Source organism: Equus asinus, chromosome X, assembly GCF_041296235.1.
Source record: "Equus asinus isolate D_3611 breed Donkey chromosome X, EquAss-T2T_v2, whole genome shotgun sequence".
NCBI classification, from domain to species: domain Eukaryota; kingdom Metazoa; phylum Chordata; class Mammalia; order Perissodactyla; family Equidae; genus Equus; species Equus asinus.
The window spans coordinates 39,123,469-39,134,874 of NC_091820.1; the positions used below are offsets into that span (position 1 = coordinate 39,123,469).

Sequence of the window (11,406 nt, forward strand, 5' to 3'; positions counted from 1 at the left end):
CCACCCCTCTCAGGCTGCCCTGGCGCGTGTCTTCAGGCCCCGCCCCTTGGTTCCTTCTGGCTCCGCCCCCTCAGGCTCCACCCTCCCCTTCCTACCTTTCAACCCTGCCCTCTAAGGTTCCTGTGGACCCTACCTGCTTTCTATATGGACTCGGGCACTTCTGAGGCCCTGTCCCTACTGTATGTCCCTGGTCCCCTCCAAATGGGCCCCGCCCCTTCAAGCCCCCTCCTCAGCAGCCTCTAGACCCTACCTCTTCGTATCTTCGGGCCTCGCCTTCTCCCGCTCCTAAGGTCCCGCCCCTTCGGGTACCTCAAACCCCCGGGGGCTCCGCCCTCCTTTCTCGCCCCTGGGACCCTGTTTTCCGTCCCCGGTTCTGGAAAGTGGGTGGACCCCCCGGGCGGTGGAGCGGTTCATGGCTACCTTCGGGGCCTTTTCTGGCTCCTCGGGCCGCTGGCTGGCGCGGGGTGGGACCAGTAGCAGGTTTAGCGGAGGACTGGGCTTAGAAACCGAGGCTTGGGGCTTCGGGGGAGAGTCGTAGGGCGTCACCCGGCCCCTAGTTGGGGCTGGAGCGTCCGGAGTTGCCCAGGTCTCCGGAGCTGGGCCTGGGTCCTCAGGGCCCGTCCCCCGCCTGGCTGCGGGCCTGCTTCTCTTCCTAAAAGAAGGGAATGCGGGGTCAGCCCCGCCGGAGGGACTGCAGAGGGCGAGAGAAGGCGGGAGATACACGGAGAGTGAGACAGAAACAGAGATGGAGAGAGAAATAGAAACAGACATACACCTGGGGAGGTGGAGACATTAATGAAGATGTAGAAAGAGATGGAGGCAGAGAGAGACATACAAAAGATAATCGAAAAGAGACAGAGACACGAAGAAAGGGCAGAGACGGTAAGAGAAAGAAGCTGTGTGAGTCAGAAACGCAGGTAGGGCTGTGGGAAGACCCTCAGCGTCAGATGGAGACAAACGCAGGAGAGAAGGCAAGAGGGCGAGGAGGCAGTGTGGAGTTGTGAGCTGGATTGAGGGGCTGGGCCGACAGGGCTGTCAGGCCAGGCCTCCTCAGGCCACCTGCCCACTTACCCTCTAGCTGAGGGGCCTCAGAGAGGCAGAGAGATGCCCGACCTGCGTCCTTTCTTTCTCTCTAGCGGTCTCTCTCACTCCGTCTCTAATTTAATCCTGTCCTCTTCCAACAAGGATTCCACCGGCTCTCGCTCACCTTCTTCCTCCCTGTCTTCTTTCCTGCTTCCTCCCTGCCTTAGCCTCACCTCTGCCTCTGTGTGTCTTGATCTGGCCCCCAGCCCTCCTTCCCCATTTCTCTGCTTTGATCTCCCTGGCTGGTGGCTCTCACACTCTCTTTTGCCATCCACCTGGGAGCGGGGGCGAGAGGTGGGGAGGAAAATATTTGGTGAGCTAGGAGGGTTAGAGGGGTGGACGGAATCAGGGAAGAACAAGGGCGTCCAGCCCTCAGCAGGGTGGGGAAATCCCCCTGTCCACTTCCTCAGGCAGGGGCCCTGAGAGGCTGGGGAGAGAGACCTGGGGAAATCAAAGACAGACAGGGAGAGAGAGAATAGAAAGGCTAGCGAGAGAGACATAGATACCAAGAGGAAGAGAAGCCAGAATGTACAGAGACATCAAAGGAGAGACAGAGATGCAGAAAAAGAGATACCGAAAGAGAGAAAAGGATATAGTACAGCACGTAAAAAAGAGAGAGGAAAGAGTTAAAGCGAGGAGACAGATGGAGATTGGGCGAGTTAGACAGACAGAGGTAGCAAACAAGAGAAACAGGGGCAGAGAGAGTCAGAACAAGACAGAGAAGGTAGAGACAGCAGAGCGTCAGAACAGAGAGTGGGAGAGAGAAAGTAAGAGAGACAAGAGAGCTGGGCGCACACACCTTACCCCGAGTCTGGGGTTGCTGGGCTGAGCACTCTTATTTCCTCTGTTCTCTTCGTGGCAGTGGAGATCCTGGCCTGACTGGGCAGGACAGCTCCGATATCCCCACCCCCACCACCCCAGGTCATCAAGGTGGGTGGGAGGGCCGCCCCCCCTGGGGATACACCTTTAGAGATAATGCCCTGAGATTGGGAACCGGGAGGAATCTCAAGGAGCCATTTAGGGCCAACCTCTGGAACCGACCAGTGGGGGCCGTCTCTGGGGAATCTGCAGTGTCGTCAGAGTACCTGCAAGCATGTGGAAGAGGAAGGCTGTGCCAATGATCGCTTCAGAGGTGATGGGGAAACCTTCCTTTGTTACCCTGATTATACATAGGAGGAAAGCGAAAGCACGAAGCGGTAATGCAACTGGCCCATGGTTGTACTGCCTGAAAGTGGCAAAGCGTTTATATCCTTATTTACAGTGCTTCGAGTTTCCGAAGGGCACTGCCACAGCATGGCTGATGAGTGCAGTAGGTGCACGCCCGGGCTGCCAAAGCATTGTGGAACCTTAACCACTCAGCCATGGGGCTGGCCCCAAGGATTTTTTTTTTTTTTAATTTCAGTGAAATAATGAACATGTTGTATTTTCCTTCACAAAAGGAAATCTCAATTCCTTTAGGATCTGCCCCCACTGAACCCCATTTCCTTAGTAGTTTCAGTCCACACAGGCTCTCTGCACATCCTTCATTTTCCCCCTGCTGGAGTCTAACTTCTGGAGACTTACAGAGGACATGGGGAGAATGAGCTGTCCTTGGAGGTCATTTCTTCACACAGGCATCTTCTGAGATGTGCCAGATCCTGTGTGGTCTTCAGGTGTTGATCCATGCCTGATGCTTCTGCTTTATCCCTCAAACTGGCTAGAGGATACCTCCAGGTCCACCTCTCTCTCGGTTAAATCTGTGTCCCTCAGGACAATAGGAAATATTGCTTGGTCTCCCCAAGCATAGTGGGAGCTTGATGGTTTTGTGTGGCCCATCTTCCTAGATCAACATACGGAGGTATCTATCCCCAAAAGACATAGTCAGCTTCAAAACATGTAATTGATAAAGGATGACTAGCCACAATATATAAAGAGCTCCTACAAAATAATAAGAAAAAGACAAACAACCCAATAGAAAAGCAAACAAAGGATATGAACAAAATCTTACAAAAGATGAAACTCAAATGGCCAATAATATATGAAAATATGCTTACAGTAAATCAGAGAGCTGTGTATTAAAGCATCAAAATACTATTTCATAATCAGAAGGGCAAAAATTTTTTAATCTGATAATACCAAGTGTTGCTAAGGATTTCTAGAAACAAGGTGTCTCATTCACAGCTGATGGGAGTGTAGTGGAGACAACAATCATTTTGGAAAACTGTTTGGCAGTAGCTACTACAGCTGCATATATGCACAGTTATCACCCAATGATGCCACCTCTAGGTATACACCTAACAGAAATGTGTTCAAGTGTTAACCAAAGCCATGTACAAGAATGTTTACAGCAGCTTTATTCATAATAACCCCAAAGTGAAAACTACCTAAATTTGCACCAACCAAAGAACAAATCAATAAATTATGGTGTATTCGCACAATGTAGAATGTATACTACAGAGCAACGTGCTGGAGACAAGCCTCCACGGGTTTCTCATGTTCCTGCACGGTCCAGGCCTTCCGAGCAGAGGGTATGTTTGAACAGTTTTGAAAATTAAAGATAGTGCATCCTCCCGGAAAGATTTAGAGACAATTCAAGATAATAAACCTAGAAATGCCCTTCCCACCTCAACCAGGAGACTGCTGAAATCCCAGGGTAGCGAGTCATCTCTGCCTGGGAGGGGAGGGCAGTCAAGTGTGTCAGCAGCTTCATAAAAGCTCAGAGTCTCCTCATTTCAGGTTCCTCTCCTGGAGTGCAGCTCACTGCACGTGAGGAAACAGCTGGCCCTGTGCAAATTGGGGCAGGAGGAACCAGCGTAGGTACTGCTCTGGCAGATGCTTTTTGCTGTGAGTAATAAATGGTCTATTTTTCTAACACATGGGTCTTGGGGGTGTGTGTGTGTGTGTGTGTGCGCGCAAAACCGTGGCAGGCTAACTTGTTAGCTTGAGAGTAGGGTAAAACCTCAGACCCTTCTCAGTTCTGACTTAACACCACGAAAATGAACAAATCATGATTCCATGTGGGTGACATGGATGAATCTCTTCATCTTGGGCAAAAGCAGCTGCCGGACAGAAAAGAATGCATACGTATGATTCCCTTTAGACAGAGTTCATGTCAGGTTAAGTTGAGCCATGCTGTTATCAGTCAGGGTGGTGGTTACTCTGGGGTGGGCAGTAACTGGAAGCGGGCACCAGGGCGGCATGTGACATGAGCTACTGGTCAGGTTCTCTTTCTTCCTCTGGTGGCCGGTTATGCGTGTATTCAGTTGGGGAACACTTATCAGCTTGTACCCTTATAACGTGCACCTTTCTGTATGCATATTATACCTTACTGAAGGGTTAAATATGGACTAGAGCCACATGTATCAACTTGGATCATTCCTGAACCTACAATATGAGACAGAAGAAGGAAAGTTGAAGACTGCTATGTAGAGTATTTTTAAACAAGTCAAAAAAAACCCATGCAAACAAGATATGCAGTTTATGGATCCCTAATTGCATAACAGAAGAATAAAATACGCAAGAGAATGACCGGTGATCAATTCGGGATTGCAGTTACCTCACAGGAGGGAGGGGGAAGGAGGGAACTGGGTAGGGGAATCTCGTAGGTTTCAGCTGGAGGTAAAATATTTTGTTTCTTAAAGAAAAAACTTGGGGGCTGGCCCAGTGGCATAGTGGTTAAGTTCGTGCACTCTGCTTCGGTGGCCTGGGGTTCACAGGTTTGGATCCTGGGTGTTGGACCCAGCACCACTCCTCAGGCCACGCTGTGGCGGCGCCCTACATAAAGTGGAGGAAGATTGGCACAGATGTTAGCTCAGCGACAACCTTCCTCAAGCAACAAGAGGAGGATTGGCGAGAGATGTTAGCTCGGGGCCAATCTTCCTCACAAAAAAAAAAAGAAAAAAAACTTGAAGCAAGTGACAAAATGTTGACAGTTCACAGGTATTCATTATATTATTTTCTTATACAGATTACTGTGCTTTTGAAGTATTTAATAATTTAGGAGATTAAAAAGAATCCTACTGGTGTTAAATTGAATTTATAGATTAGTTTGGGGACACATTTATCCAATGTTGATTCTTCATGCCTGCAACATGATGTCTCTCCCTGTTTATTCAGATCACGTTTTCTTTCTTCTGTAAAAAATGTGTAGAGCTCATACTTTTCATGCTTAATATATGCATTTTGTTACCATGATGAACAGTATCCTTTTCTATTGCATTTTCTGATTTTAAGTGTCTGTAAAGGAAGGCTATTCAATTTTGTATTCAGTCTCGTTTTGGTCACCTTGCTCACTTATCTTATTAGGTCCAAAAGTTTTTTAGACGATTCTCTTGGATTTTCTAAGTGAATAATGTCAATGGGCTTCAGCCAAAAACTACCATTCTGGTAGTTGAACTACCACTAGTAGTTAAACAAGGTTGGGTTTATTAGCTCATTGCAGTGACGGAGAACAGAAATCATGGAGAAGCACGGGCGTCTCAGTTAAGGGTGTTAGGAAAGCCATTACAAGATCTGGGTTTGTGTTAGATGCGTTTGTGTTGAGTCCTCTGATGTGACAAGGGTTGCATGGTGGCATTTAAGACTCTGGACAGGCTACACGGGCCAAATGCACCCCAGACAGTTCCCGGAAGTGAGATGATCAGTCCTGGTAAGAGACCCTGGAGACCGGGGCCTCGATGGCCAAACCCAGGCCACGGAAACCCGTCCAGAGTCCAGCTGGCCTCTCGTGAGAGCCTGGTGGCTTTTTCTTTTGGCCTCATCAGAAATGGTTCTGCTCAACCTGGAGTATGTGTGAGCGCAGCGAGAAGGGTGTGCGGAAGCGTCCCCTCGCCCTGGGCGACGCCACAGGAAATCAGGGGCTAGCAACTGCTCAGGACGACTCTGGCCGGTGAATTTAAAGCCAAACCGCTTTGGTGGGCTGCTGGAGTAGAAGTGGTGTCGTTTATGGCATCTGCTAAGGGCAGAGCCGGGTTTGGGACCACCTTTCCTCACTGTGGGACTGCCGCTCACACGAAGAGGGTCCAGCGATCCCTCCTGGGAGCTCTTCTGAGTAGCAGATGCTTGCCTCGTTTTTGGAGATCTCTGGATAGCCTCAGGAAAGCATGGACCACAGGAGGGTGGTAGTTTGAAATATCTGAATACGTGGAACAAATACCCTGAATACACAGGATAAGTTAGTGTACATCAGGCAGGTGTAAGCCCACTGTCTACTTAAGGAGCGACAAGTTTCCTAGTAGAGCACAGACTGTATTGGGAGCATCTGTCTCATTTATCACAGCAGAAAAGGGCCATTTGTACCCCCGCAAGAGGGACGGAGTTCTCGAATGGAGTTAAACAGTAGCAGCCAAACAGGCTGGCGTGTCCCTGAAGAGAACAAAGTGCCCCAGCGTTAGCTCCCAGTCCTGACAGGCTAGCTCTTGCTGACGGGCGTGGAATGACCTCAGCAGAAGCATTCTGTGAGGACGACGTCCAGTTTTTACAAGATCAAAGTTTGGGATTAATTTTTTGAGGGAAATGTAAGTACCAGAAGGGACCTATAGAAAGAAACAGCTATTCAATTTTTATTAGCGTTTCAGGTAGATGTGTGGGTGTGTTGGGGGTGGGGGAGATCCAGCAAGCAAATTCAGAGTAGTAGCCACGGTCTGAGAAAACACACACGAATTTTGCTTTTTTCTTAAATGATAGAGAGCGACCACAGGATGTCAAAAGTAACGGGATGAGAATAAGGGAGATCATACTGAGAGACATTTTAGTTGGTTACTAAGAGGATGTCAAACGTACAATAATAGACAAGATTAACAGTGGAATGAAAACAGAAAAAGGATGCTGAAGAATCAGAAAATTAATCTTGTTCCCTCATCTTGGGCAGAAGCTGTCCGCCTCTGCTGTCATCAGCTTCTGGAAAATTCCTAAGAATCCTCAGTTTGAAGCCTATTAATAAGATCTTTTCCATTGCGTCTCAGGGGCAGCTTGAACTTGTTAGGGAGACTTCTGGAAGCATCATATGAATCTCTAGTAATATTAAATTACATTGGCATGTAATAAATAGAATCTAGCATTCGAAAAGTGAAATCACAAAACGTGTGGGGTAGTCTGTTATTAACTCAGAAGTAACTAATGAGGGGTGGTCCCCAGAGGAAGTAGATCTTTCTGCCATGAAGGCTCGTGGCAACACTGTAGTCCCTGGAAGTTTGAGGGTTTCTCAGAAGTTTGTTGATTTTACTTTTAGAATTCCACTAGGTCTCTCTACTTTTTCTGAAGATGATGGATGCTAATGGCTGTAGAGTTTCTGAGAAAGTTAAAACTTTAAAAGAGTTTTTAAATAACAGCGTTATTTTAAAGAGTGCAATGCGTGTCCCTGCTACTGGAGAGATAAGTTGAGATTTCCCAAGTTGGGAATACAAAACCAAGCAATTTCCTCTACCATTACAGCGGTAGCTCTCCGGCAAGGAAAAGCTCAATTTGTTAGCACGATCTAAGTAGCTGAGGTAAATACAGCCAGTGGTTAACATAGGTCAGCATAAGGGAAGCCATCTTGTAGAAGGAAGGCATGCTGGAACTGTAGATGACCCTGATTCACCAGACTCCCCTCCCCCCCCCCACCCCCCCGCACAAACACACACTTCTCAATAACGCTTTAGTTTGCACAAAGCCTAGATAAGTAAGCACCTGCTTGTGAGGAATATGCATGCTCTGCTGTTTTTGTACCCTGGCTTATGCATAAACCTCCCTATTGTGATAAGGCAATAACTTCGCTCTTTAAGTTTTCTCAGGAATGCAACGACCTCTGGGAAAGAGCCTTATGGTGATATCCATCGCCAGTGACAGGAGAAAGAGATGATCTGGTGTCTCAATTTTACTACACTATATGCTCAACATTCTGAGACCCCCCCCCCTTTTCAGCCCATTTCCCCTATATAACTGCTTCAAAATTTTGTTGTTTTAAGAAGATTCCTTGGGACATTAGTCTACCCTCTTCCCCCTTGCTAGAAAGCTGTAATAAAAAAACCCTTTCTCTCCTACCACCTTGCCTCTGGACTGTTGGCTTGTCTTTGTTACAAGTAGAAGACCCCTTTTGACAGTAACAAATTCACCTGGAAAATAAACCACAACCAAAACGTGCTCATGGCTCCTTTGGAGGTGTTCAAAAGGGCCTTGAGTCTTTGGTTCCTACTCATGTCCTACCTTAACAGTCTTTGTCATGATTGTGTCATTGGAGGTATGACACACAAGGGGATCATCTCAGCAAAGCCCTCAAAGTTACCCCATCAATGTTGGTTCAGTATCGAGGCCATTTTCTCTCTGCTATCGCAGCTAATATCATGAAGCATTTTGCCAACCTCCACTCCTCCTAAGACTATCTCAGGTGATGGCAAGCCGTATAGACATTCCTTCATTTGTTGTCCATTTTGATAAGCGTTCCTGGAGTGGCTTCAGATGACTATGAAATTATCACCATAAAAGGCTAATTATCTTCCCTCTGAAAGGAGAGAGGAAAAATTTTGGCTGCAGGAAAACACAATTTGACATAAATGTACTCAAAAGAGGATTATTACATCTGATTTAAACAATAATTCAGGACCCTGACAATTACATCAAGGCATACTATTAAAATGTCAGCACTTCTTTTTTTTTTCTAAACTTTTTATTAAGATTATGATAGTTTACAACCTTGTGAAATTTCAGTTGTACATTATTGTCAGTCATATTGTAGGTGCACCACTTCACCCTTTGTGCCCTCCCCCCCCCCCACCTTTCCCCGGTAACCACCGATCAGTTCACTTTGTTTCTATGTTTAACTTCCACCTATGAGTGGAGTCATACAGAGTTCATCTTTCTCTGTCTGGCTTATTTCACTTAACATAATACCCTCAAGGTCCATCCGTGTTGTTGTGAATGGGACGATTTTATCCTTTTTATGACTGAGTAGTATTACACTGTATATAGATACCATATCTTCTTTATCCAATCATCAGTTGATGGGCACTTAGGTTGCTTCCACATCTTGGCTATTGTAAATAATGCTGTGATGAACATAGGGGTGCATGGGACTTTTGGAATTGCTGATTTCAGGTTCTTTGGATAGATACCCAGTAGTGGGATGGCTGGGTCATAAGGTATTTCTATTTTTAATTTTTTGAGAAATCTCCATACTGTTTTCCATGGTGGCTGCACCAGTTTGCATTCCCACCAACAGTGTATGAGGGTTCCTTTTTCTCCACAACCTCTCCAACATTTGTCACTTTTTGCTTTGGATATTTTTGCCATTCTAACAGGTGTAAGGTGATATCTTAGTGTCGTTTTGATTTGCATTTCCCTGATGATTAGTGATGACGAGCATCTTTTCATGTGTCTATTGGCCATCCTTATATCTTCTTTGGAGAAATGTCTGGTCATGTCCCCTGCCCATTTTTTGATCGGGTTATTTGATTTTTTGTTGTTGAGTTGTGTGAGTTCTTTATATAGTATGGAGATTAACCCTTTGTTGGATATATGACTTGCAAATATTTTTTCCCAGTTGGTGGGTTGTTTTTTTGTTTCAATCCTGTTTTCCCTTGCCTTGAAGAAGCTCTTTAGTCTGATGAAGTCCCATTTGTTTATTCTTTCTATTGTTTCCCTCATCTGAGGAGTTATGGTGTCCGAAAAGATTCTTTTGAAACTGATGTCAAAGAGTGTACTGCCTATATTCTCTTCTAGAAGACTTATTGTTTCAGGCCTAATCTTTAGGTCTTTGATCCATTTTGAGTTTATTTTTGTGAATGGTGAAAAAGAATGGTTAATTTTCATTCTTTTACATGTGGCTGTCCAGTTTTCCCAGCACCATTTCTTGAAGAGACTTTCTTTTCTCCATTACAGGCCCTCAGCTCCTTTGTTGAAGATTAGTTGTCCATACAAATGTCAGCACTTCTTAATCTCCAAATACAGAAGTGAAGAGGAGGGTGTCTCCTTCGTGAAACAAGGTGACCTCTTTCTTTTAGATAGATAAAACAATCTCTTCCTGTGGATTTCTACCCTTTTTGTTCTAAGGCATCTCACAAATGAACAATCTTGTTCATGGCAAAAGTTTTCCAAAGTGGTTACTTCAATCCCCAAATTTCCTTGGTGAAATTATGCCAGTCAGAGAGATAAACATATGTGTTGACATTACAGTGAGAAAACATGAAGGAAGCAGGTGCTTGGCCTGGAAGAGGCACGGTTTTAGACTGAGAAGATCCCAGGAGAATTGCAGTGTTCCAGAAGGGTGGCGCTTGTGTGACTTGGTGTCTCCAGATTTTGGCCAAAGGCCAATCGTCACCAATTATGTGCCAGGAATAAAAACTCTTCTGATTCTGGGCAGATGAAACTAAACAAAGCAATTCTCAGGGACACAAAAATAAGATTGAGGAAGAAATTCACATAAGCTGTTTTTCCAAATTTTTTTATTGTGGTGAAATAACATAAAATTTACCATCTTAACTGTTTGGGTTTTTTTAAAAGATTTTATTTTTTCCCTTTTTCTCCCCAAAGCCCCCCGGTACATAGTTGTATATTCTTCGTTGTGGGTCTTTCTAGTTGTGGCATGTGGGACGCTGCCTCAGCGTGGTTTGATGAGCAGTGCCACGTCCGTGCCCAGGATTCGAACCAACGAAACACTGGGCCGCCTGCAGCAGAGCGCACGAACTTAACCGCTCGGCCACGAGGCCAGCCCCCCATCTTAACTGTTTTTAAGTGTACAGTTCAGTGGTATTAAATACGTTCATAATGTTCAACTGTCACTACCATCCATCTCCGTAACTCTTTTCATCTTGTAAAACTGAAACTCTGTCCCCATTAAACAACGACTCCGCACTCCCCCTCCCCCAGCCCCTGGCACCCACCATTCTACTCTCTGTCCCTATGAATTGCACTACTCTAAAGTACTTCCTATAAATGGAATCGTAGAGTATTTGGGGTTTTTTTTGTAACCGGCTTATTTCATTTTGGATAATGTCTTTCAAGTTTCATCCATGTTGTAATGTGTCAGAATTTCCTTCCTTTTTCAGGCTGAATGATATTCCATTGTACACATGGACCACATTTTGCTTATCCGTTCATCCACTGATGGACACTTGGGCTGCCTCCACGTTTTAGCTGTTGTGAATGATGCTGCTATGAACACGGTGTACGAATCTCTCTCTGAGCCCTGCTTCCACGTAAGGTTTTCTAATGGTGATTCAAGGCACGTTTGTCCAAAAGATACTGGTCTCAGGAGACCTTCTGAACCCCTCAGCCCCCAGGGCCAGCTCAGTAAAGATGTATCAGGGCTATGCTCATTCTCTCTCTATAGACTTTTCCTTCTGTTGCAAAATAACGTTCAACTGTGTA

General features: G+C 45.8%; 1 long non-coding RNA gene across 1 annotated transcript; it reads left to right on the forward strand.

Moving 5' to 3' along the window:
* The first annotated feature begins 3,788 nt into the window (after nucleotides 1-3,788).
* LOC139042779 (uncharacterized) lies at nucleotides 3,789-11,206 on the forward strand. Its single transcript, XR_011499885.1, has 3 exons — nucleotides 3,789-3,906; nucleotides 9,919-10,022; nucleotides 11,085-11,206. It is a non-coding gene; the product is annotated as an uncharacterized lncRNA (long non-coding RNA).
* The last annotated feature ends 200 nt before the right edge of the window (nucleotides 11,207-11,406 follow it).